Below are 27,541 nucleotides of genomic sequence, written 5' to 3' on the forward strand. Positions count from 1 at the left end.
TGTCCTTTTTTCTCTGTAAAAAGTCTGTAAAATAGAGTCCCTTGGGGGTAATGAAAAAAACCCACCATTTTACATCATCTGGAGTAATTTAGCATAAGGCACAACCTAAACATAAGTGTTTGTTTGTTGTTTCAGGCAAGCCCTCCCTAGGCAGCCCAGACTGGCCTCAGACTCACTGAGGTCCTCCTGCAGTTATAAGCAGATACCACCACACCAGATTGGGGCACACCTCGTAAATCTGAGTGAGCACCTGGAGAGATGGCTCAAGACTTAAAAGCATGTACCATTCTTGCAAGAGTATTCAAGTTCAGTACCCTGTGTCCACATCAGCAGTTCACAAACCACCTGTGCCTGCAGTTATAGAGGAACCAATGTCCTTCTCTGACTCCCATGGACTTGCACACACATGCACATACTGACATGTAGACACACACATACACATCATATAATTAAAATCAAAATCTTTTTTTAAAGAGTCTAAATGAGAAAAGAGTCTGGGCTAAGAGAAAGTCAGGTCTTGTGGAAGAAGCTGACTGGAAGAATATTTAGATGAAATCCATAAGAATGACAAGGCATTTGAGGAAGATAGAGAGGTGACAGACCTATCTCCTGGTTGTGTGACCAGGAGAGCAGTGTTTGAAAGTAAGGTGGAGATAGAAGGAACAATGCCCTGGTTATTCTGGACATCCTGAATTTGGGGTTGTGGCCACCAGAGCTCCCGAGAGAGGCAGATCGTAAAGCATGCTGCCTGAACAACTGGTACTCCAGGAAGACCCAGGGGCCTTGTGAGTATATATATGGCTAGGAAAATCAGAAGGAAGGAAGGACTCTGGAAACATCAGTGTGAACAGAGGGTAAAGAGGAATTGTGAATGCAGGAATGGAGGCTGAGTGATAGCCATCCTCCAAGATTCCTTCCCATGCAGTTAGAGTGCAGACCTGATGGCAAGGTTGCACCACTGACAGAAAATGTTCTGAAGTGAGGGTTCGTATACACTCACACACACCATGTTAATGACACAAATGTTAATGACAGAATTCTTGTTTTACATGCATGTATGCATGTATGTATCCAGTGTTTTGTGGGCCAGTGTATTCTGACTGGATACTAGACCTGCCTCTTTTTAGTTAAATATCAAATGTCATTTGAAAGAATGCTGTGGGAACTTTTTCGTGTCGTTCCTATTTTTATTTTCCATTCTTTTACAGCTTGTGCAAGGCAGGCCAGGACAGCTGATGAATCTATAGTCCCCTTCTGGGCATGAATTACTCAGATGCAAGATTAGAGATGAGAACTCTGGGCCAGCAAGATGGCTCACTGGGTGAAAGTATTGGTGCCAAGCTTGACAACCTGTGTTCAATACACAGAACCCATTTGGTGGAAGTCAAGAACTGACTCCTTGAGTTGTCCTCTGACCTTCATGTACCCACCATGGCACATTCGTTCACATAAACTCACACCTCCCCCCCCCACACACACACATTGAATATCTGTTTACTTTTTTTTTATATAGAATGAGAGTTGTGCTGGAGATATAGTTCAGCAGTTAAGAGCACAACCAAGTGTTCTTGCAGAGGATCTAAATTCGATTTCCACATGGTAGTTCACAACCGTCTGTAACTCTAATACCAGTCCCTGGGAAACCAATGCCCTCCTCTAGCCTCCTCAGGCACTATGCACACATGATTGCACAGACATACATACAAGCACAACACTCAATACATTAAATAAAATGAATCTTCGAAAGACAGAGAACAACTTCCTAGTACTGAGGTGACCCACCTAAGTTAAGTCTCATTGTTTATTAAACCCAATTCATAATGCTTAGCTATGTCTCTAATTCTAAAAGGATGGCATGCAAATGAAAACACAGGAATTTTAACCATACTTTAATCAGTATTTCTTAAAATGAGAAACAAAAAAAAATCTTGTTAAAATTGTACATACTTCCCTACTGCTTTACGTGGCAGGGGAGTCTGTGCACCTACTGTGTACAATTGTCACCTCCAGGTCTTGGGAACCAAAGTGAAACACAATGCAAATTACACATGGTTTTTGAGGTTGTGCCTGACCTCTGCTCACCTCTGCAGCCAAAAACACCCTCCCCAAGATGAGAGAAAGACTCCAGGAAAGGAAGGAGTAGGGAATAGAAGAGGGTGATTGTACATTTTTCTCACCTTGATTGAAGTGGTGAGTATTTCTCCATAGAACACCTTACTTTGGGGATTCCCACATCTTAGTTTTGGGATTCCTACTGCTCATGAACCTGCTTAAAACAGAAATAATGTTATAGATGTCTGATGCTGGAATATACCTGCAATATTAGACAGATCAAATTCTTGAGAAGAGTAGAGTGAATGTGTGCTATTCTTAGCACTATATGAATAAAAGAGATCAGTATAGATATTCAAGATGAAAAATTCTTATTGTTAATCCAAAACCCCAATTCAAGGTCCCCCTAACCTTTCCAAGATGATTCCTGATTTTTTCAGGAGGACAAATGTCTCAGAGATTTGAACCAGGAGCTTCTGAGCAGTGTCCAGTCATCCATTTTTTTCTGAATATGACCATCTTCCAGGCCATCATCTTAGAGCCTGAGTACTGACCTGCTGGTCAGGCCTGTGGCTGTACACTGTACTGGTCAGACGTGCGGATGTGCTCAGGGCGGATATTTATGAGCTGTCATCACTCACTTGTGCTAGTTTAAATAATACTTTTACTCAGGTTTCATTTCTACTTCATGCTGTGATTTAAAACTAACAAGTCATTTATACTCATAATTACATGGTTTTTAAAGGATAGCAGTCAACCATTCTGACACTGTTTGCAGTACATTTCACTGTGTACACCTTAGATCTCATCATGGGATTCATGTATAATAAAATGGTTTCTTTCCCAAAACAAATGAACAGATCCACCTGGTTACCCATCTCTCCCCTGTTGCTAAAGCAGCTGCAGTCTACTCCCTCCTCAGATCCCCCGCCTGCACTGCACTGGCATCACTTGCCATTCCCAGGCCGCATGCTAGAATTTCCCACCTGCCATCCTGTTCTCTTGCTACTCTGTGCCTCTTGACCCACATGTCCCCCAAACTTTGTATTTGTTCATCAGTAGAGTCTTAGGATTATGTTTTTATGCTGGTTTTCTTCCTACTTTCCATTTAAAGAGAAAAATTAGAAATTCTACTTGTTAAAATTCAGTGGGAAGACAGATACCAGCAGCCCACCAGAGGCATTGGGAACACAGTCTGTCTGGATAGGACCTTCTCTGCCTGTCTTAGCTTGCAGTGTTTTTGTCTGTACTTTTTTCTGTTGGGGCTGTATAAACAATAGCATCTCTTACCCATTATCGTAAGCTATTTTATGCCCAGACTCTAGACTGATGCCTCCCATCTTTGTTTCCAATCTTTTCAGGTAGTTACCTACCATTGATTTCCTTTACAGTGTTCAAGGCATTGAGATATTTTTGTATCTTCACAAATAAACATTTTCACCTATTTATTCCATTGCTTTTATAGGTAGAAAGTCCTTCATTCTCAAAAGATGTAGATACTACTCAACATTTTCTCAAGTTGCTAATAAACTTTATTCCTAGTTTCATCTTGGCTTTGCCACTGTATCATAAGATGTGAATATAATACTTTTATTTTTTTTAAGTATTTAAACAACTTCCCTGATGCCACTTATAAGATGAACCATTTGCAATAAATGAATCTTTTACAAAAGACATAAAGCCAATTATTCCACATGACATTTTCAAAGCTACTGCAGGGACCAGCTTGTATATACAACAGGTTTGTCTCTAGCTTGGTCTTCGTGTGTTCCAGTCCTTGCCAAAAGGTACCTCACTCTTAGTTCATACCAGAGTGGTCCTTTGATGATTCCCTAGTCTCTTTGTTGAGACTGCTGTGCTGCCAAAGGTGACAGAGAACAACACATGATTGTCCTTGACCTAGTGGATATTAGCTAAGTTCCTGGGAATCCGCCATAGTAGTGAGACTTAACCTGGCCACAGACCTTCACTGTGGGAACTTTGTTGTAGTGTGTCTGATCCTACTAAGCCCTGGAAGAAAGGAAATGTGTTAGTGCTCAGGACTAAGAGGCATTTACACAGTTGTGGCTATGGCACACCAGTATCCAATAAGCATTACATACTGATAGCAGTGATAAAATCCTACAGGAGAATTTCTTCTGGGAGAAACAAACTCTAAACCAGGATGAGCAACTTCCAAATACAGCAAAGTTCTCATGATTTCTCATAGAGCTCATATTCAAAATAGGCATCAATTTGCTTCACTGGTAATTCACTCTACATACTATAGCCACTTTCTCAAGAGCTAATTGTTTTGGAATGAAGAAAAGGATAAAGGATCTGTGAGCCAGACTTCTGTAATACTATAAGGAAATTCACGTCTGTTTCTTTCTTGAAGCACAGTAACCATGTGGGTGGCATGCTTCTCCTGAGGGGAACATGCAATAGAAGAAAAGCACTGGGTGACTCTGATAAACAGTGACAGCACCAGCACCTGCAGCCAGCACCACTGTGCAGAGCAGTATTTGATGATCCCTGCAGTCTGACCAAGTGGCCTGGAAGGGTTGGAAGGAACTATCATTGGTAATTGGGAAGGTTTGGCTGAGGAGTGCCCACAGCATGTGCCCTGGGCCTTTGTTTCTCATTTCAGTTCAGGCCCAATGTCTACCCCATATTGACTCATTTGCCAAGGGACCTACAGTCTCTCTGTGGTCAGATTTGGAATTCAGTGAGCATTCATTTGATGATGTGAGTGAATACCAAGTAGTTGCTGCTGTCAGTGTCCCTGGAACAAGGATTATCAATCACTCTCAAGAAATGACAATATTTTGTCATTACCTATTGCTGTTCTAAAATATAGTTCATGGTAAAGTGATTTCTAAGACATCAGCTACTAGCCATTTGTTTTAAAACAGTATTGCTATACTGACTTACAAATAGCAATGCTTTGAGATAGAGTTTTAAGGAAGTATAATGGATTGGGTTGCTTGTTTGGGACAGGCCTTCACCAAGTAGCCCAGGATGGCCTGGAACTTAAGTCCTTTGTCAGCTCCCTAGAGAGCTAGGCATGTGCCTTCATGCCTGATTATTGTGTTCTCTCTCTCTCTCTCTCTCTCTCTCTCTCTCTCTCTCTCTCTCTCTTCTTTTCTTCCTTTCTTTTGATTCAATGTACTTTTTATTCAAAATAGTTTTTTTCATACACACACACACACACACACACACACATTTGGTTTTTTGTTTGTTTGTTTTTGAGACAGGGTTTCTCTGTGTAGCTTTGGAGCCTATCCTGGCACTCGCTCTGGAGACCAGGCTGGCCTGAAACAGAGATCCACCTGCCTCTGCCTCCCGAGTGCTGGGATTAAAGGCATGCGCCACCATTGCCCAGCTAATCATAGGATATATTCTGTTCATGTTTTTTTTTTCCTTCATCTCCTCCCATATCCTCTCCACCTCCTGACCCACCCGACTCCACCCCACACTCTTTAGAAAATAAACAAAAAAATAAAAAACAAACCAGAATAGAACAAAACAAACAGAAAAAAGAAAAAGACAAACAGCAAGACAAACACACACACATACATATACACATGCATACACATACACACATATACACATACACACATACACATACACACACATACATATACACACACATACACATGCACACACATACATATATACACACAGAAAAACACAAAATTGGAAAACATAATGTATAATCAGAAGACCAGTACAGTTAAAAACCAAAAGAAAAGAAAAGAAAAGAAAAGAAAAAGAAAAAATGCCCAAACAAAGTATTATGAGAAAAAAAAACAAAACCTTACCCAAAATACTATTGAGTTCCTTTTTAGCTGGATATCTACTGCTGGGCATAAGGCCTGCCCTTGAGTGTGGTTTGTATACCCAGTGAGACTCCTTAGAGAAAACTAAATTTTCCTTTGTAAGTGGTTGTCAATTGGAGATAGCTTCTTGGTTAGGGATTGGAGAGTGTGTACTTCTTCCTGTCACTTCTGGGACTCTATCCGACTTGGACCTTTGCAGACCCTGTACATGCTGCCAATGTCTCTATGAGTTCATATGTGCATAAGCCATGCTGTGGTTCCCATCCTCACTGGCTCTTACAATCTCATTGCCTCTTCTGCAAAGTTCTCTAAGTACTGTGGGGAGGCATTTTACAGAGACATCCCATTTAAGACTGTGTTTTCCAAGATTTCTTATTCTGTACACATTGTCCAGTTGTGGACAATTTGTCCCTGTATACAGCTGGTGGAAGCTTTTCTGATGATAACCAGGCAAGACACTGATCTATGGGTATAACAGAATATAATGTTGTCGCTGTTATTTCTTTAACAGAACAGTATTAATTGGTTTCTTCCTAAGTCCAGGACCTATCTGATCCCAGGTTCTTAGCCACCCGAGATTGTCAGGCATGGGTTCCGTTTCATGGAGTGGGCCTGAAATCTAATCAGATAGCTCTTGGTTACTCCCACAACTTTTGTGCCACCTACTGAGCCAGCTTATCACTCAGACAGTCACCATTGTAAATCAAGGTTTTATAGCTGGGTTGGTGTTTACACTTCTCCTCTAGTAGCTGGGAGAGTGAGTACCTTCCAGTACTGTGAACACTATTCAGTAGAGGTGATGGCTCTAGTTAGGCATCAGCTCAATTTCTCTGTGGTAGGTAAGTTACATAGGTGTTGTATTTAGCAATAAGGCCTGGCTGTCAGTTGTGGAAAACCAATGTGGAGCGTAAAAGCCCGAATTGTTTGGAGGTTTCCATGGGGTCCCTTTGGCCCAAAACTTAATTAAATGTAATCCATTTGTGGCTCTGGTTAGAAGAGGTGTCTAATTGGGCTTGGTCTCTATAATTCATGATTCCATTTAGATTTCATTCCATCATGTGTATATTAAGAAACTTTGACTGTGGTAATTTTCTATATGGCCCCTCAGATGGTGCTGAGTTTATTTCAGCCTTTTGAGCATTTCAAATTTAAAATCCTTTAGAATTTAGAATACTGGATAAAGTCCAAGAAAATGGCAACTTTTTGTTTGATTTGTTGTATTTTTGGTTGTTGTTTGTTTGTTTTTCCAGACAGTGTTTCTCCGTGTAGCTTTGTAGACCAGACTGGCCTCAGAGATTCGCCTGTCTCTGCCTTCTGAGTGCTGGGCTTAAAAGGCATGTGCCACCAATGCCCAACTTGAGTTGGTTATTTGCAACAGCATTTTTCCCATATAGTTCATACTAGCTTGAACTCAAAGTTGCCCTGATTTGCCTGCTGATATTATAGCCTGGTGCCACCACAGCTGGCTATAAAATGGTAACATTTGAAAGGAAGTCAAAATCTTCATGAAGAAATGTCACCCAATCAGCACAGTGCTTTTTCTTGTCTGGAAACTGTTTATCCAGCCCTATCAAGAGCAGTGGCCATGACAGACATGTTGTGCCCTGAAGTATCTTATAACCTGAGTGTCATCCCATTGGCTAAGATCCTGGGCTCCAGAAGAGAATTTAATAAGTAGTGACAACAAAGATTCCAGCTTCCTTCGAACTTCCTTTTTTAGGTGTATGTGTGTCTGTGTCAAGTGCCTATATGCATGCCTATATGTGCTCCAAGGCCAGAAGAGGACATGGGATTCCTCATATGGTGCTGCAACCATCTGGGGGTAGCTTGACTTGTTAGGTGGAGTCCTGGGGTCTTAACTCTAGTTCTTGTGATTGCCCAGCAAGCTGAGCCATCTCTCCAGATCCTCCATGTTTCTCTTAATGGAGGCAGATTTCCCATCATTTGTTTGCCTCCTGATGCAACAAGGTAGAAGGAGGGCGACCTGAAGAGGATGAAGCAGGCAGATGGAAGTAGAGAAAGGGAGTCAGGAGAGTCCAAGCAGCATTCAAAAACCCTCTGTTCCTTTGTCTTGGGGAGGAGTGCCAAGCCTTGATCTATTCCAAGTCCACAGCCCTGGAGTACAGCAAAGATGTCCTGGGGGTGCACAGTCCCATTTTTGTCCCTAAACCCTTGTGTCAACCTGGGTGCATACCCCCATCATCAAGTCTTCGGGTTACAAGCTTGTTCTCCTAAGCCTGACTCGGAGATGGTTTTAAATTTACCCACTCAGTGTTTACAACCTACACTTAAAGAATCCCCAGGGAATCCTCTCAGACATATTAACTCTTGGGAATTTTCAAGAATCAGAAGTTTGCTTCTCTAAATAGAGGGAGTGGGTCCCTCCCTTGGGTCATTTGCATAAATGCCTTATAGGGAACTCTCCAAAGCTGAGAAAGGCCACATTCTGTTATAATTTAAGAGCAGCTCTCCTGTCTCTACGTGTGGCTCAGTGTTTACAAATAGGTAAGAGCAGTGCCTAAAAAAGCTCTTGAAATCACTGTATTCTGCTCACCAGCCAGGCAGCAAGCCACTTTCAACACCCTTCATTTTTTGCACTGTGCCATGTATCAGGGCGTATGGAGCTGTGTAGCTTCCCCCTCAGAGCCAGGGCATCATCTTGAACTCTGGAGGTCTTTGAAGGGTCACCTGCTCTCTTCTGTCATTTCACAGATGAGTACTTAATGTGCCCACACTTCCCCTAAGATAAATGTTCTATTTCACAAACTCTAATTTTTATTTCTTTGTAATTTCAAACGAGGCTCCATTTTTATATATTTGCTTCATTATTAGACTATGGAAAACGAATAATCTCAGTGTTGCACCAAGGAGCATGTGAACAAAGAGAAAGCAACTCAGGAAATCGAGAGCCAGAACCCAAACCAGCCAGTGAGGCTGCTCAGCCAAGATGGCCTCTGCCTGCTATTTCTAACGTAGGTCAGACACTGTCCCATCCCATTTGTGGGAGTACAGCTTTGTAATCTGACAGGAGTGGTCAGTCTGCACAAAAGAGAGGGTTTAAGAAACATGGGCCCTTGTCAGGCTAAACTGCCTTTGATTTGTTGTTGAGTAAGTCTTAACTATGCAGTGTGGCTGGCAAACACATGTACTCATGCCTCAGCCCCTGGTGATCAGTGATTTGAGGTTAGGTAAGGAGTTCCTGAAATAATGTTGAACATTTCCTTGTCTTTTTTACTGATATTACATGATGTAACTTTTCACAGGGGGTGGGCTATATATATATATTTGAACTTTGGAACTTTCTCCTACCTACCTTTACCACAGACCTCAAATGTAGCTCTGCAGTGAGAAAATGTAGTATCCAGTGAGAAAATGTGCAGTGTATATACCTACAAAGAAGGCCCCACCTCAATGTAGATGCTCATCTTTTTGGAGTTCATTCTGTTCATAGAGCAAGTGTATAAAGATTGGACCTATAAGCCAGCTCCCAGGGGGCCTAAAAGAAACCCTCAGCCCTTGTGGAGTCTGAGAGTATTCCCACAGGGACCTGACACCCCCAGCACCCACTGTCCTAATGAGGTTGGAGTCTCACTGTCTGAATTGTCTAGCTCTGTAACATACTGAATCTTGACCTGAACACAGGCTCATCTCAGGGACCAGCCTGAGCAGAATGAGACAAAGATTCAGGATATGAACTTGAGGAAAAAGCAACTCCAGATTTTGTTTGTTAGATGTATTTACTAGTGTGTGGATCCTATTGGTATGCAGTTATAATCCTAAAATTTAGAAGCAAAGCAGGAAAGTAATCACAAGCTCCCGTATAGTGAGTTTTGTGCCAGCTAGGACTACAGAATGATATCCACTATCCCCCAAAAGAAAAGAAGAGTTCAAATTTGATGGCTTGCCCTTGTAATTCCAACTCTTATGAAGTAGAGGCAGCCATGTTGTTAAAATGGCTGCCTCATAAGACATGAACAATTCCAACAACAGTTGACATCCCAACATAGATAAGGGAAATTTCTAAAACCCTGACCCTAGATGAACAACTGCAAATAATTAGCAATTGCAGAAACAGAGTGATCCCCCTAACTGGTCATCTAATAAATGGTCAGCCTAGAACCATACATTTGGGTAACACTGACCAGACACAGCAGGTTGTATTTATAGGGTTATTAAGTTATTGGTCACAATAGTTAAAGAAGAGGAGGCTGTGGATTTGGAAGATAGTGAGGTAGGAATGGACATAGGAGGAGTAAGAGGGCAGATAGGGAGGGAGGGATGATATAATAATATTTTAATTGAATAAAAATAAAACAAAGTAGGGACAGGGAGACCATAAATTCAAGGACATCTTCAGTTACACTGTGAGTTTAAGGCCAAACTGTATTACATGAGACTCTGTAGAAGAATGGGGTGGGGAGAGACACAATTCTTAACTTTCCCATGATTTGTCTACACAGGCAGGCATGGGGTACATACACACACACACACACACACACACACACACACACACACACTTTCTTACAGAAAAACAGAAGCAGTTATATATAACTGAGATAGAGAACTGAAATAATAACAGAGGTTGATCAAAGTTCCTAGCTATGGTGTTCACTCTGAAAATTATTTCTAATCAATCAGTACTACCAGTGTACACCAAAGAGTAATTACCTTATACGGGTTTCACTCTGAGCTGTGATTAGAAACAAGATGTGAGATCAGAGGGGTATAAAATGGTTGTAAGAAGGAAAACTCTCAAGCAGAAGCTGAATTGCACAGGCTGGGGGAGGTTTAATGAGCAGGAAGGCTGTTCCAGATATCTGCACTGGTGCTCCTGTGTTTACCCAGTAAACATTCCCTGCCTGTCTTGAGCATCACTGATAGCATTTGCAGCCATAATAAGGTAAGTTGGCATATGCTGCCCTAATGGCCAAAGACAGCCATGTGGTGGGACTTAGAGCTGTCCTGGGACCCAAGCACACCCAGGGAACTCTGCCCTGTAACAAAAGTTGCTTCTCCTCTGTGCTCACAAACCAATTTTCAAGCACATACTGTCTGTCGCAGTCCAGCAGCCCCAGCAATACTTATACCTGTGCTTTCCTAGTCAAAAAGAGACACCAGAATCCTGGAAAGGGGAAGGAATGACTGGGACCAATTCTAACACGGTGGTGGTAAAGAATGCTTGGTCTCTACAGAGGAGGGCAGAGTGTTCACTCTGGCTTGAGAAATAGCTTTTTAACTCTTGAGAGCAGTGTACAAAAATGGAGTGAGCGCACACTCTCTCTCTCTCTCTCTCTCTCTCTCTCTCTCTCTCTCTCTCTCTCACACACACACACACACACCACACACACACACACACACACACACACACACACCTGCTTTGAGGCCATGTTTGTGTAGAGGTGGTGGCTTCACTAATCATAAAAACAAAGGATCTTGCTCCACTGAACACAGCACAGCCACTCTCACATGCTTCTTTTACATGGTTTCCATCATGTACAGGTACCTTGGATTGTGTCTCTCAGCAGTTTATAGACTGACAACAGATCTACTCATGTAATCCTCAAGACTCACTCAGCACCTTTAGTCATGAGATTCTATTGAGAAGCTGGGTGATGCTTCCCAGAGCCAGGCTCTGAGGTTCCATGCATGATCCGCCCACTCTAATGCAGCAGCTCTGACAGCTTACTTACACCCCCCTTTTATTCCTCCTCCCAGTTGGTAAGGGTACAGATTTTAAATTTCTTACCTTTTTGCAAAACACCGAGAGAAACTAGAATGATTGGTAGTTTATTATAGCATTCTCTCTGAAGATGTTTACAAACAGGAATAGCTATGCACTCAGAATCATTAAGGACTCCCCTAACAGGACATAGAAAATCTGCTCAGTTCCCAGCGTCTGTGAATCTGAAGAAGTAATTCCAAGCCACAGGACCATACTGCATTGAGCATCTTTGCTGTAAAGGCTGACTGAGCAATGAGGACAATACTACCCTCCTACCTTCAAGGATGCTTAAATTCTTCGTAGGCACTTCATCTGCAGAGCTTTCATCTATCAGTAAATATCAGCTGCCTCTAAAGCAGCAAATGGCAGTCATTGTGCCTCTGGGACAAAATTAGGGACTGGACAGAGTGTGTTTACCTGCATGCAGGCAGAACTGAAACAGGCAGAGTGTGTTCCAAGTGCCCAGGGAGAATTTAGGCAAGGCTGTGACCAGGAGTGGCACGTCTCTTGTTACTTTAGATTTACTCAATTAGAGTCAGAAGCAAAATAAATTGAGCTATGTCTTGATTTGAATATTATATTCAAAGGGAGTGGAAAGAGATTAACAAACTTGGAAGGACCCAGGCTCAAGTTTTGGACTTCTCTGTGATCTGACACTCAGACTGGGTTTTTTATGGATTCATTTCAGAATGATCAGAACAAAAGTAGAAGAGCAACATACACATACTCTAAAGCTAAAGAGCCATTTTCCTGCCTTAGCTTCATCCAAAATCCATCCGTGGGTGGGGGGGTGTGGGTATGTGTGTGTGTGTGTGTGTACGCGCGCGTACATGTGCGCGCACACTCGTGAATGCACATGCAAGAACCAGGTGAGATGTGCAGACCAACTTTCAGGATTGATTCTCTCCTTCACTCTGGGATCCAGGATTAAAGTCAGATGGTCAGACCTGAGTGGCCAGCTAGCCGGCCCCACAGCTTTATTGTTTAATGAAAGACTTCATCCAGCATGATCATGTCTCATGTCTATCTCCATCACTTTATGGAGGTGGGAATCTCTGCTGTTCTTGTTCTGTCCCAAGTACTGGTTCTGCTTGGTACTCAGAAGTAACTTAGTAAACAGTTGTTGACTAGATTAATGCTGGATCAAACAATGTGACCCTGCTTAATAATACTGTCTGTAGGTCAAGAGTCAAGGCTGTTCCAGCACATTCCTTACATAATGGCTTCTAAAACAAAGTCACTGAAGCACCCCATGACCCAGTTTGTCAGACAGTTCATTTTTATAACTATATCAGTGCCTGGTAAATCTCCTTGAATTAATGTGTCTTGCAAAGTTATGGCTGATGTGAAAAGGTATCTACTTAGCATCTGTGTGTTCAGCTTGTATCTCTCAACCATGCTGTACATATATTTTAAGGAACATTTCTTCGGGTGCTGTGTTTTTTTTTTTTCTATTTATGTCTTCACCATAAAAATATAAATAGATCGTTTATCTCCGGTATCCTTAAAGTAGCTTGCATCATTTCAGTCTTTTAAACTTTTCCATATCCAAACTTTCTGTCCCCAGTATGCCTTATATGGACAGTAGGTGTCTGGGGGCAGTCCTGGAACACTTGAGGCCAGCTTCTTTAGACTCCAGAAGGCATGCAAAGCTGGGAACTGTGTGTGCAGGTGCTTGGGCTCCAGTCCAGCAAGCACCATATAGGACACCAGTGCTGCTGGCCCTGCCTGACATCAGCCCACATATCATGCCTGGTGCTTAACTATGATATCTCATTTAAGTAGATAACTCTATAAAATGAATGTCTTCACTGTTGTCATCTTAGAGATGAGAACATGAAGACTAAGAAACTTGCCCAAGGTCCATATAAGCAGCGAATGACAAAGCTGGAACTTGAACCTAGCCCCTGTGGTTCTGGACCATGTTTTTAATCCATTAGACTCACAGGGCAGGGCAGTTCTGAGGTGACCCACAGAACAAACTGGGCACATGTGGCCTAGGTTATTGGTAAATAATGCTTCAAATCATTCCTTCCATTGACATTTTGGTCAGAACAGTCCCAGACTTTTTCAAGGAAGGCACTTCTAAGGTTTCCAAGTACTGTAGTCACAAACAGCTTTCAATTAATTGAGAATCATGTCATTGGGCAAGCATTTTAGTTTGCATGTGAAAGTCCCAGTATGCTCTATGTATTTGAATACTTGGTCCTTTGCTGGTGGCACTCCTTTGAAAGGTTGTGGAACCTTTAGGAGGCTGAACATCACCTTTTGAGGGGATAGTCCATTATGGTAGAGACTTAAAGGTGGCAGGAATGTAAAGCAGCTGGTCCCAATTGCATCTGTAGTCGGGAAGTAGAATCCAGCTATAATACCTCAATGCTTGCTTCCAGTAATCCATTTCTTCTAATGATGCTCACCCTCTTTTTAAAATTATTTTATTTAAATTAGAAACAATCTTATTTTACATATCAATCCCAGGAAAGGGTTCCCTCCCATCCTCCCATGTACCCCACTGCCACCTCCCCATCCACTCCCCAGGGAGAGTGAGGCCTTCCATGAGGGATCATCAAAATCTGCCACATCATTTGGGGCAGTGTCTCGGCCCTCCCCTGTGTATTTAAGCTGAGAGAGTATCCCTCCATTGAGGGATGGGCTCCCAAAGTCCATTTGTGTACTATGAGAATACTGGTTCCACCACAGAGGACCCCATAACTGCCCAGGCTTCCTGTCACCCAAGCTCAGGGGCCCTGCTTCGATCCAATGCCGGTTTCCCAGCTGTCTGTCTAGGATCATGAGCTCCCAACTGTTCAGGTCAGCTGTTTCTGTGTGTTTCTCCAGAATGGTCTTGACCCCTTTGTTCATCACTACTCCCTCTCTACAACTGGATTCCAGGAGTTCAGCTCAGTGTTTAGCTGTGGATGTCTGCTTCTGCTTCCATCAGCTACTGGATGAAGGCTCTATGATAGCATATAAGGTAGTCATCAGTCTCATTATAGGGGAAGAACATTTAAGGCAGCCTCTCCCCTATTGCTTAGATTCTTAGTTGGGGTAATCCTTGTGGATTTTTGGACATTTCCTTAGTGCCAGATTTCTCTTTAAAGCTATAATGGTTCCCTCTATTAAGGTATCTATCTCCTCTATTCATTCCCTAACTCAATTCCTGATCCCTCATGTTCTCCTCTCCCCTCCTCTTCTCCCCTCCTCTTTCTCTTACCTCCCTCTCCCTTCCACTCTCCCCCCTACCCTCCCCTGTGCTCCCAATTTATTCAGGAGCTCTAGTCCATTTCCCCTTCTCCAGAAGACTATGTATGTCTCTCTTAGGGTCCTCCTTTTTTCTTAGCTTCTCTAGAGGTGTGGATTGTAGGCTGCTATTTCTTTGCTCTATGTCATATATCCATATATGAGTGAGTACATACCATGTTTGTCTTTCTGTGATTGGGTTACCTCACTCAGGATGGATTCTTCTAGTTCCATCCATTTGCCTGTGAATTTCAAGATTCCATTGTGTTTTTCCCCCGTTGAGTAGTACTCCATTGTATAAATGTACCACATTTTCTCTATCCATTCTTTGGTTGAGGGGCATGTAGGTTGCTTCCAGGTTCTGGCTATTACAAACAATGCTGCTATGAACATAGTTGAACAGATGTCCTTGTTGTATGAATGTGCATTCTTTGGGTAAATGACTAAGAGTAGAATTGTTGGATCTTGAGGTAGACTGATGCCCATTTTCCTGAGAAATCACCATACTGATTTCCAAAATAATTGTACAAGTTTGCACTCCCACCAGGAATGGAGGAGTGTTCCCCTTTCTCCACATCCTCTCCAGCATAAATTGTCCTTTGTGGTTTTGATTTTAGCCATTCTGGCCGGTGTAAGATGGTATCTCAGAGTTGTTTTGATTTGCATTTTTGTGATGGATAAGGATGTTGAGCAATTTCTTAAGTGTCTTTCAGCCATTTTAGATTCCTCTATTGAGAATTCTCTATTTAGTTCTATACCCCACTTTTTAACTGGATTATTTGGTGTCTTAGTGACTAACTTCTTGAGTTCTTTGTATATTTTGGAAATCTATCAGATGTGGGGTTGGTGAATGACTTTTCCCATTCTGTGGGCTACCATTTTGTCTTGTTGACTGTGTCCTTTGCCTTATAGAAGCTTCTCAATTTTAGGAGGTCCCATTTATTAATTGTGATCTCAGTGTCTGTGCTACTGGAGTTATGTTCAGGAAATGGTCTGCTGTACCAATTCATTCAAGGGTAGCTCCCACTTTCTCTTCTAAGAGGTTTAGTGTGGCTAGATTTATGTTGAGGTGTTTGATCCATTTCGACTTAAGTTTTGTGTATGGCAATAGACCTGGATCTATCTGCAGTCTTCTACATGCCAGCATCCAGTTATGCCAGTACATTTGTTAAAGATGCTTTCTTTTTTCCATTGTATAAGTTTAGCTTCTTTGTCAAAAATCAAGTGTTCATAGGTGTGTACATTACTACCAGGGTTTTCAGTTCTATTCCACTTGTCTACCTGTCTGTTTTTGTGCCAATACCAAGCTGTTTTTATTACTATAGCTCAAACTCATTCAAGTTGATTTTGCTGGATATTTTGTCAGAGAAACACATAAAGAAACCAGTAGTATAATTAATATAGTAAGCAAGGAAAAGACCCCTTGATTTCACTGTAAGAACCCTTTCAACCTCAATCTCAAGACATTCAGAATGCAGGGAGATTGCAGCAGAAATCTGAGAGACATTGCCCATGTCTTAGAGGTCTGAAGGTTATCTTGGCATACATTTTCAAGTGGTACACATCTCTACCTGGAAGACACCTATTTCCTAGAGAGGCGGAAGGGTTGGGTCTTTAGTAACAGATTCTCTAAGCTTCAACCAGTCATTCATATTCTTCTTCAGTTTCTTACTAGAGAAAACTAAGGTTAATAGAATGTTGATTAAAGACAGCAGATTGAGCACAGCATTAACCTCAGTTGTCTTCAAGCTGCTGCTACAGAAGAAGTGAGGTAATGTGTTCCAGGCATAAATTAATTATGGCCTGATTGAAAGTCAAGGGAGAATCATCAATGTTGTTTTGGAAGCCAAAACACTAGTGGAAAAGTAGTGGCCACTTTTAGGGGTTGAATAGTGTGGAAGGAGCCAAAACTCAATGAAGCTGAAACTCCAGAACTTCCACTAGCACCTCAAAAGACTTTCTTCCTTTGGAGGTTATAGTAGAAAGAGGCAGACACCAGCAAATCCAGTGGAAATGCATTTGCAAAGCAGAACCTCAGCCCAGTGACAAGTAAGCCTTCATTAACAGAACTCTGGAAACTTCCCTACAGAAGGCTAAGCAGAGTATTCACTGAGAATTTAGCCAGGCTGGCATCTCTGTGATAGACATCAATCAGAAGAGAAACATACAGGCCTCCCCAAAGTAGCAGTTACACAGTCCAGAGGGATAACTGTGCAGGCTAGACTGCAAAAGACAGACCACTAAGTACCAAGCCATAGTCTTCACCTCTTGAACCTACTAAGTATCCCAGGTGTCAGGCACACTTGTAAGTGTGCCAGCAATTCCTGTTGGTAGCATCATAGTAGGCAGTCATGTCTATGTGTAACAAATGAGGAAACTGGTGCACTCATTGCCCAGTAATTTACTGCAAGTTAAGCGTTTGTAAGTGACAAAACAGTCCATGCTTACAACCCCCACACCAAAGCCACCAGTCCCTCAAACCTGAGGAACAAAGTAGATAACACAGTGACAGATAGAGGAAGGTAAGAAAGAAGTCACTGGTTGCACAGAAAAGGGAAAGAAATCCTTGGCCACTGTGAGGCTCAGTTGTTAGCCTATGGTGATGTGAATGGTAATCTCACAGACCACCCACATGGACATTGGATGGTATGGAAACAGGGAGTGGTACATGAAAAGCCAGTTCCTGTCCCAGAATGGAGAAGCTCTCTGTGATGCATTATGTCAGGATACATAATATTCCAGCCGATAACAGTCTGCTTAGAGGATGGTGAGATAAGAGATTATGTCGCCTAGTAATGGTAAAACTGCTTGATGATGTACTTCCAAATTGTACCTGCAACATTAAGTAAAGCATGACTTTACTGTCTAAATTAGGGGAGAAAAAATATGTGAAGATAATTTCTAAAAGAATGATCTAGCAGCACTAAATACAAGTTGCTCTGGGGAGCTAACTGACAAGAAGGAACAGATGCTACAATCTTTCTGTCTGTATAAATTTCTAGAAATATTTGGCCTTTCAAATGTGTGCAGGTATAATTTTGATAAAAATGATAGGCATATTTTTGAAAGGAACAATGTGTTATGATTAATCTTTCCGCCAAAAGCCGCTGAGCCCCACCGCCACGTGTGAGCTTTACGCCAGCCACCTGCCCAAGTTAGGCCCAAATAAATACACAGAAACTTGTATTAGATTCAAAGCCACTTGGCCAATGACTAGGATTCCTCATCTGTTAGCTCAGTCTCAATTATCATAAATCTATATATTTTATAAGACTTATCTTATTGGATGCCTTATTGGCGTCCCTCCTTGCCGGTGGCTCACATCCTGCCGCTGGAGGAGGCGAACCGGAAAAAAGGACCCTTCCTGTTTCTCCTTCGCTTAAATATGAGTCTCCTTGCTATGTCACTTCCTGCCTGGATCAGCACTTCTCTACTACATTTCCCAGAATCCTCTTTGACTCCTAGTTCCGTCTAACTTGCTGTCTCATTGGCCAAACAGTATTTTATTTAACAATCAATAAGATAAACATACACAGTAGTACATTCCCCATCAACAATGCAGTACCATTACAAAATACTTTTCTTCTTCTTCTTCTTCTTCTTCTTCTTCTTCTTCTTCTTCTTCTTCTTCTTCTTCTTCTTCTTCTTCTTCTTCTCTTCTTCTTTTTCTTCTTCTTCTTCTTCTCCTCCCCCTCTTCATCCTTCTTCTTTCTTCTTCTTCTTTGCAAATGTTAGTTTTTGTCTTTCCTCTTTCTTTCCAGGATGAGGACATGTCTCACACAGAAATGTGGGACAGGCATGAGACTGGGCTGACTGACACACAACTGTCAAAATTGACAGGTGGCTCTGGCCTACCCTGTCTTAGCTGCTAAGGTCCTCTGAGAGGGAAGAAATGAGGAGGTCTGGAGACAGGCACCAAGGAGTGCTCCTTAGCATTCATGGACTTTGCTGGGTGTATAATTGGGACTCAGGCAATGGCCAGATTTATGATCTGATTGGAGGCACCTCTGTGGTGGTGGAAAGAGTCAGAGAAGGCAACTGGACACACTCTCAGGGTCTAGCATGCAGGGCCCTCCTGATTAATACTAATGGGGAGCTCCTCCAGGCAATCAGCAGGGAAGATGGCATCCAGATTCTCAGAGGTGTCCAGATTGGAGCAAGGGTCAGGTTCATGAAGTTCAGTCTGGGTTTTGTGTGTTGAGGGAAAGAGAGAAAACTCAGTGTGTGTATTTATAAAGCACACCATATGCCACATGCTCAATGCAATATGCCATTTTATTTTTATCTCTTCTCCAAAGATGAGGAAAGTTTATTAATTAGTAAATTTAGTTATATACATACACATGTATATGTGTGTTAACGTTGTGTTTATGTATTGATAAATTCAATTTAAAATATTTTTAATTTCTTGGGCCTCAGGCCTTGGTGAACCCCAGTCTTCTTGAAGTATCTCCCAGTATTTGAAAACACAGGTTGAGTTAATTCTTTCTGGAACTGCTTAGAACCAATATGTTTTGAATTTCAAAATATTTTCATACATAGAATGAGATGACTTGGCAGTGAGTCCCAAAAAACTCATTTTGCCCCATGTGTCCTTCATGTGGAGATCCTGAAAGCAGATAGTTGTAGTCCACCTATATTTTGATTATAATTCATCCTATGTAGACTTTCCACTTGTGACATCACATTGCTACTTTAAAAATGTCAAAAATTTAAATCATTTCATAATTTTCAGTTTAAAATGGACAACCTATAGCTCTTCCTATTATAGATAAATTATAAAAATCAGTTTTGTAAAAAAGAGTATTTCATAATCTCCTGTTCAATAATAAACCCTTTATTATTTTCTTTTTTAACAAAATGACTTTATTTCCTAAAGATTTGTTGAGTTTTGTTTGTGAACAGGGTCTCACTATGAAGTCTATGCTAGACTGAATGCATGTGGATCCTGTGTGTGCAAATCCCACTATTCCAGAAAAATAATTGAAGAAAAGATCCTTTAAATCCTTGTTGAACACCCACTGAATGGAAGACTTTGCACCAACTTCCCTGGTTATGGTGATGAATGAAGCAGGCTCACCCTTCAGCCCTTGTGCACTTATTTGAAAGAGGACAGTCATTAGAACTGAGTGACACTAATGCAAGTCTCTCAAGAACTGCATAGAAAAGAAATAATTAGGCTGTCCTAGGAGTTTGGTGGGAATGAGCTATCATTTCAGGGCCCAGGAAGAAATGAATTGAATCCTAGGGATTTGTGCTGTAATATTCTCAACACCTATGCATACCAGGTAAGTGTTGGTATCTCTCTGGATAGTTGGATGTAGCTGTGAATAAAGAAAAGCACTTACTTCAGGGAAGCACAAGTAGGGGTATGGGACAGGAATGAGCTACATCTCCTGACCTCAGTTCTGATGACCTATTGTACTGTTGTGTGTTCTGTATGCACATGTAGCATTTACCTTCAGCAAGGCAAGACCATTTTCTTGATGATCTCCGAGGTGGCCAGCATAGACTCTGATGCCTTGTTTTTCCTGACACCAACTGGCATTTGTGGAATGAGTGATATCAACAGCAGGTACACATTGTAATTCGGACCATTGGCCATCAGATCTAAGTCAGACTTGAGCCACAGGCCTTAGGTGAATGGCACAAGCATTGTTCTGAGAATGCAGGGATACCAAGCCCTGCTGTGTCAAGCAGAGCCATCTGTCTTAAAGGATGATAGCATCATCCTTACCTGGACCACTCTACCTGCCACATGTCCCTGACTCCTCCTGACAGGCCATGGGTCACCTGGCTTTTTTCCATCCTGTCATAGTATTAGCCAATCATGTCTTCAGAGGGTTTAAATTACAATTTTAAGTGATTTCTAGAATTGATGTTTAATATATTTATTCTGTAAAAGAAAGATATCATCCTGATATTTACTCTGTGAATAACAGCCTAGAGAACATTATTTATGCAAGGGTTCTAGTCCTATCTCCTCTGAGATCCCCTGAATGTTGTTAGCCAGCCATCTTTATAGTCCTAGGGGCTTGTAAGATTTAAAGACCTGAAAGTAGGTGAGTTGCAGCTGGTCCTGGAGGCCTAGTATCCTTTATCCCTAGCTTCCAGGGTGTCTTCCATTGGGGTTTATACTGTGTACCACATGAGGCCTGAATTGCACTGACAGTTCTTGAAGGGAAGACAGACCATTTTCAAAATCAAGTTCAGCTATGTAATTCTTAGTTTCTGTCCAGCCTTATGTGGTGGTGAGTTGTTCGTGAATAAGCAATACTGACTGTGACTCAGCAGATAGGTCCAGAGTAGGCTGCCTCGGCTCAAGTCTTACTCCCACCAGTTGGCTGCCATAATAAGTATAATGTCCTTCTCTGTTGTTGGAAAGAGTATGAGTGAGATGCACACTCAGTGCATGACACAACAGAGTGGTTCGGCTTGTGTTGGTGGTTTTGACAATGGTATTGTTCTTCCATGTCACAGGCTTGAAGCACCAGTCTGTCTTTCAGAGTTTTAGTCTGAATGAGTTAAATCCCCAGTAAATATGGGTGACCACTGTGCTGTTTCCAGTGTACTGATTCCCAGGATCTCGGTGGTGACAAGTGTATCTTGGTGTCCACTCTAGCATGCTCTCATGCTCCTCTCTATCAACTGCAGCACCTACCTCACTCCTTTATGAGTGTGCAGTATCACATTGTCGTAATCTTGAAGCTGTTACCTCCCTGGATTAGGGGAATGCCACCAAGAATTTTCTATTCAAGAATTTTTTTTTCAGAAGGAAATAGATCTTTAGCCAAATTTAGAATCATTTCGTCTGTCATAAAAAGTTTGGAGGAGAAAATTTTTAGCAGTTTTCCTCAATGATAAAACCAAGTTAGTTGGTAATTGTTAAACCACCCTTTCTGTGGACAGTGACAGTAAAAGTACCAGGTGCATTTTCTCAGCCAGTTTACCATTTCATTGCATTTTATTTGAACCCTTCACTGCCAGGCTACCTACCACTGATGTTCATTCACTCCTGTGTCTCCTGACTCCTCCCTGTAGCATTTTGGAATATTGGGAGATGTCTATGCAAACTGCCCATAGTGAGTTAGTTGTTTCTTTACTGTGAGCCTTACTAGCAGTATCCGTAGTGACTAATAACCTGGAAGGTTTTGTAGAGTCATATATAACCTATTGTGTTGGCCTTGGCTGTCCCTTTTCTTTTCTCCTTTTTTGAATGGTGAATTAAGGATTCACCAAGTGTAAAGCTAAGAGAAAGGTCTTTGAAGTTACTATATTGACTTATAGTAAGCCTAAAAACACACAAAAATTTTACAGACAAGATTAATTCAAACACATTGAGCAGGAACTAGAACTTAACTTTCATTCATTTAGTAACTATGGAGGAAGAAAAGCAAACTCCAAGAATAAATGAAAAGGTACTGCATGAGGAACTCACGGTTGGATACAATGACATGTGAGCAGATAACAGTAACAGAGTTGTCCAGTGCCCAGCCACTGCTTCTGCTCTTCCACTGGAGTGGAGAGTGCTATAAACACTTGGTAGATAAGTCTATCAGCTTGGCTGTCCACCCTGTTGTAAAGTGAAGCACTCCGTGTTTTGATGTCTGTCTCTAATTATCCATTCATTCATGTTTCTGAGTCATTCATCAAAAACACAGGATTCCCTGAGCTATGCTAGACCTAAGGGCATAATCCTGGTCTTTGCCTTCAAGTAATTTATAGTCTAGCTAAAGGAGGCAGGAACACGCAGAATAAGATATAGAAATGTGTTAAAAGATCTATGACATAAATATGACAAGATACATGGAAGGCACAGTTTCATTTCTGCCAAATCCTTCTGTGGTCTTCACAGATATTTCCAGTGTGAGAGTTAAGTTTCCACTATTCCTTCCCCAAAGCATTTACATTTTAAAGGGGATCTCAGTCAGTCTGGGTGTACACTAGCTCCTCACACACTTCGCTATCCTCAGAAGTTGGAAAGTGTGTCTTGAGTGTGTAGCTTCTACAAGTGTCCCTGCTGAAGGACAGAATGGGTGAAGCATGAGGAAAGACTGGGGTTCTATGCTGCTTTGCTCACATCATTCACTAGTTCTTTTGTTTGTTCATTCATCTGAATGACTGCTGGGAACCAGACACTGAAGATAGTACAGAATGCAAAGTCAGACATGGTTGATGTTCTCCAAGAGCCTAGAGTCTATTCTAGCATGCAGAACAATTTAATTGAACAACAGGCACAAATGGAAAACGATACCGGAGCAGTGCTGTCTGTGGTGCTTTGAGAACCAAGGTTGAGCATGAGGTGGGGAAGAGAAGGACAGGCAGCTGAGGAGCAGGGTGGTTTGGGGGATGCAATAGAGCCTCAGAAGGAAGGCCATGTGGAGTCGGGAAATGGCAGCACGGTGATGAAGCTGGAGAGACATTATACAGGCAAGGATTCCCTTGAAAATTTGAAAGCAAAAGATATGTGTGTTAGCTTTCTGTCGCTGTTTAAAAACAACTGAGATAATGAACTTACAGAAAAGAAATATTTGTTTTTTGGCTCATGGTTTCAGAGATTTTAGTCCCTGGTCACTTGACCCCACTACTTTCTCCTCTGTGGTAAGGCAATATGCCATCACAGGAGAAACGCATCATGGAAGAAGTGCTGACTTCATGGGAAGGCAAAATAAGAGGAAGAGAGCAAAGTCCCATAATCACTTCTACAGCCTTTAGTTAAATGCTTCCTCACCTCCCCGTTAGCTAAACACTTTCCCCGGACCCTACCACAGCCCCACAGACTAGCAACTGACTCTCTAACATGTGGGCCTTTGGGGGACCCGTAGACTGCATCAGTGTGTGACATGGTCAGCTTTGGTTTCAAAAGTAACAGTGTAGGACTAGGGGGAGGACTATGGGTCCATGGATACCAACTCAGCATGCTGCGAAGGCAATTTGGAATCATATAGAGCGCAGTGGTGCATGAGAATTGGAGTATACATTTGTGGGAAACCCTTACTTGGAAGATATATGTCCCTGAAGGCACAGAGAAGGTGGCCTGGGAAGTGAGAAGAACCTGAGCATCTTGAGGAGATAGAGGATAATGAACTTGAATGGAGCACGTGGGGCTAGAAAAATGTGAGCTGTGCAAGGCAGATTTCAAGATGGTGAGAGAAGCCAACATGTCAGATACTAACGAGAAACTATAAATAATGGACAGCCACCATGCTTAGCAACATGTAAGTGTCTTTAGTAGCTGTGGTGGAAAAGGGTTGTTCTTAGGGGACAGAAAGAAGCTTAAAGCAGGGAACAGAGGAACTGGAGATTGTGTGGTGAATTTGATGGAGGAGGGAGATGAGATCATAGTTGGAGTGAATGCACAGATTGAGAGAAGTGTTATATAAATAAATAAATAAATAAAAAAGCTTCAGTGTGTGGGAAAGCAAGAGGAAAGTCCAGAAAAGAAGTGGTTAACTCTTTGAGTTGGGGAAGAAAGTTCAGAACAAAGAGATCAGGGACCAAAGCTGTAGGGCTGTCAGTTGAGCCTCTGGAAGGTGATGGAGTTCCCATCTGGTAGCTTCTGTTTTTTCTCTGAAGTCCATGCAGAGACTTGTTCCACGGTAGAAGGGGGAGAGACTGGGGGCACTGGACAATATTTGTAATGGTTGGGGGAACACATGGAAAAGTGGGGTGAGCAGAGAAACAACATAGAGTACAGGTCTGCTAGAGCTGTGAGCTGGTGAGGAGGGTGGAACCTTCTACCTCTCCAAGCCTAAGTCCTCGCTGGTGCCTTGGGACATTACTGTCACATGTTCTTGCTGGACTTGCCTTTGACATGAATCTAATTTTCCCTGCTCTTTTGCTGTGAGGTTTCACTGCATGGTTTTGTTCCATGGTTTTGTTCTTCTCTGGCAGCTCTTGTTCTGGATTGGACCTTTCCTTTGTTCTACTTCCCCTGTCCTTACAAGGTGTTGGCAGCAACAGTTCTTCCTGCCCCTTCAGTTTCGCAGGGATATCTCTCTGAATGGCAGCCAGCAGTTCAGGGGATACAGAACCATCCTCATTCCCCAGTGCTGTGCGTTCATTCCATTCAAACTGTATTATGGAAGTGACCACCCATCCTGTCCCATTCCAAAGCTACAGTTGGCCCTGCATGTGAAAGTTACCACTACTCTAGAAGGAGACATTGCTTAGCAAGGTCACTTCCCTCAGCTGGCTTTTGACTAACCCAGGAGCAGGAGTGTGCATTTCACTCAAGTATTGTAAATATAATTTTCCTTGGGCTGTCACAACTGCATATTTAAGTAAGTGGTGCCAGTGAGTCACTTTTGGAGCCCTTAAAAGCAATTGGTACATGCAGTGGTCAGAGGAAATTTCCTCTGGTCACATGTTCTGGGTTTGGATGTTGGGCCAGCCACTGCCTGGCCCTTTGTAAGTTGAACAATGTATAATTTCATAGTGCTCCAGTTTTCTTCTCTGTGAAATACGCAGAGTACCTGTCTTCTCACCTGATGACCATAGGGTTAGATGAATTCATTCCATGGAACTTGCAGAACAGCACCTGAAGCATAGTTAGCACTTCAGCATCTTAACTGTGTGCCAGTACTGGGGCTTCCCACATCTCTCATTGGCCCTACTGCCATTTGATGACCATTTCATTTGTGATGCTCTTTGGTTTTGTTACATAGAGCTCTGAAAGTTGGTTACTTTGAACCTTGTTTTTCACAGTATCAGTCTACCACCTTTGCAATAACCAGTGTCTGTTCCTTTGCAACACACACACACACACACACACACACACACACACACACACACACACGTACCTCTGATGTATGTGGGGAGCATCTTCAGCCAGCTTGGCATTTAACAATTTTCAATTTTTTACCATTTAACAATGGAATGAAATGCTTGAATTAAAAAAAAATAAAATTCTTAGTATAATATGCTTGGATTTAGGGTGGAATTCTTTATTGTAGGAATGTGGCATTGTTCAAAGCTGCTGTGCTCTTTCTTAACCGAATTGCCCTGACACTGGCCCTGACAGGTCTACCTCCTGGCCATCCAGAAGCAGCCTTCTGTAGAGTTTCTTATGAGTTGGGGAATGTTTTCCCCTGAGAGCAGAAGCAATCCACTGAAGAATGAGTGGAAAGAACTGGAGAGCTTAAAATAGCTGAGAGGAGGGATGTGGGAAACCCTGTGAGGAGACAGAAGCTGGTGCAAGCTCAGGGCCAATCTGTCATTTCTCCCAGCCCAGAACATTTTTCCCAATGGCAGGAGAGGTAAGAAATCCTGGCAAAAGAGCAATGAAGATGTCTTTGAAATGATTTGAGGGAGCCAAAGACAGAAATGGAGCTGAGCTGGAGCAGGTCCCACCCAGCAAACCTCCAAACAGTTTCTCCAAAGCTAGTGTTTGCTCCTAGACATGTCCACCTGTTTTCTTGGAAGCAAAGGATGGACTGCTTCTCCCACCCCGTGAAGGCCTGTCAGTGGACTCTTCGTTGTCTCCTGTAGATGGCCTGTCCATGTCCATAGTTGCTATCCTCCTGGGCCCCAACTTCTCTGCCCATCCTATCTTCCTTACACTTTGGCACCTCCACACAATTCTCTCAGTCCTTGTTAGTCCCCAGCTTCCCTCACCCCTGCCCTCCTCAGCCCCTTCTCCCCCCCCCAGTCCCTCCACACCCCCATCCTTCTTCCCTTAGACCTCCTCCTCTGCCCAACCCTCCTTCCCTCCTAACCCTTCTTCCCCTGTCCCCCACCCCCCCTCCAGCCTGCTCTATGCCTCATGTTTGCCTCCCCATCCTCCTCTTTATCCCCAACCCTTCTCTTCCACATCAGCCTTCCTCCTTTGTCCACCCCTTCCTCCTCTCTCACCCCTCCCTCTTTATCACCCATCACTCCTTCCCTCCTCCTTTACCCCATCCCTCCTTTTCCCCTCAGCCCTCCTCCTCCATACCCAGTTTTCATTCCCCTCAGCACTCTCCCCCTCCCTCCTCACCCCTTCCTCCCCAATTCCTTTCTTCAGCTCCCTCCTCCCCAGCCCCCCTCCTGTGCCCTTACTTCCCCTTTCCTCCTAGCAGCCTTCCACCCCATTCCCCTTACCCCTTCATCCCTCCTCCTCAGTCCCCTTCTCCCCTCCACCCAGCCCTTCTCTTCTGCCCTTGTCCTCCTTCAGGCCTCCTCCTCATGCATCCTGTGGAAGCAGTCTGAACACAAATTAAGTGGTAGTGTGGGGTTTCAAAGAATTTTTTTTCCGTTTTAGAAACGGAAAACTTAATATCTCCTGTGTCAATTCACTCTCAATTCCCTGGCATACTTTCATCACTATGCTAATTTTATGCTGAAAACAGAAACTGCCTATGCAGAGAGGACAGAAAAGGGGTTGAAGTCAAAGACCATCTGAGTGGCTGACAACCCAGTGAGCCCTCCTTTCCCTCCCATTGAGGGAAGCAGACAAGGCTACCCCCAGGGGCAGGGGCAAGGGCAGGGGCAAGGGCAGGGGCAGGGGCAGGCCAGGATATATGGCTTCCTCTGCCACCATCAGGCCTGGGAAGTGTGGATGTTTCCCCGTGGACTCCAGTCTCATGTTGATGCTGCTGTGGAAGCACCTTCCCACCAGCACGGAGTGGCCTCTCGTCCGTGACTGCCGGTCTCAGTCAGTGGATGCTGGTTTGCACTTGGTTCTAGATCATGAGATGAGACCCTCACCTCAGTCTTCTCTGCACTA

The 27,541-nt window shown here is 42.8% G+C and overlaps 1 protein-coding gene across 2 annotated transcripts in view; it reads left to right on the forward strand.

Moving 5' to 3' along the window:
* Fars2 (phenylalanyl-tRNA synthetase 2, mitochondrial) overlaps positions 1–27,541 on the forward strand; it is a 426,758-nt gene that overhangs the window by 312,381 nt on the left and 86,836 nt on the right. The gene's annotated exons all lie outside the window — the stretch shown is intronic.

This window comes from Cricetulus griseus, chromosome 3, assembly GCF_003668045.3.
Source record: "Cricetulus griseus strain 17A/GY chromosome 3, alternate assembly CriGri-PICRH-1.0, whole genome shotgun sequence".
Lineage (NCBI taxonomy): Eukaryota > Metazoa > Chordata > Mammalia > Rodentia > Cricetidae > Cricetulus > Cricetulus griseus.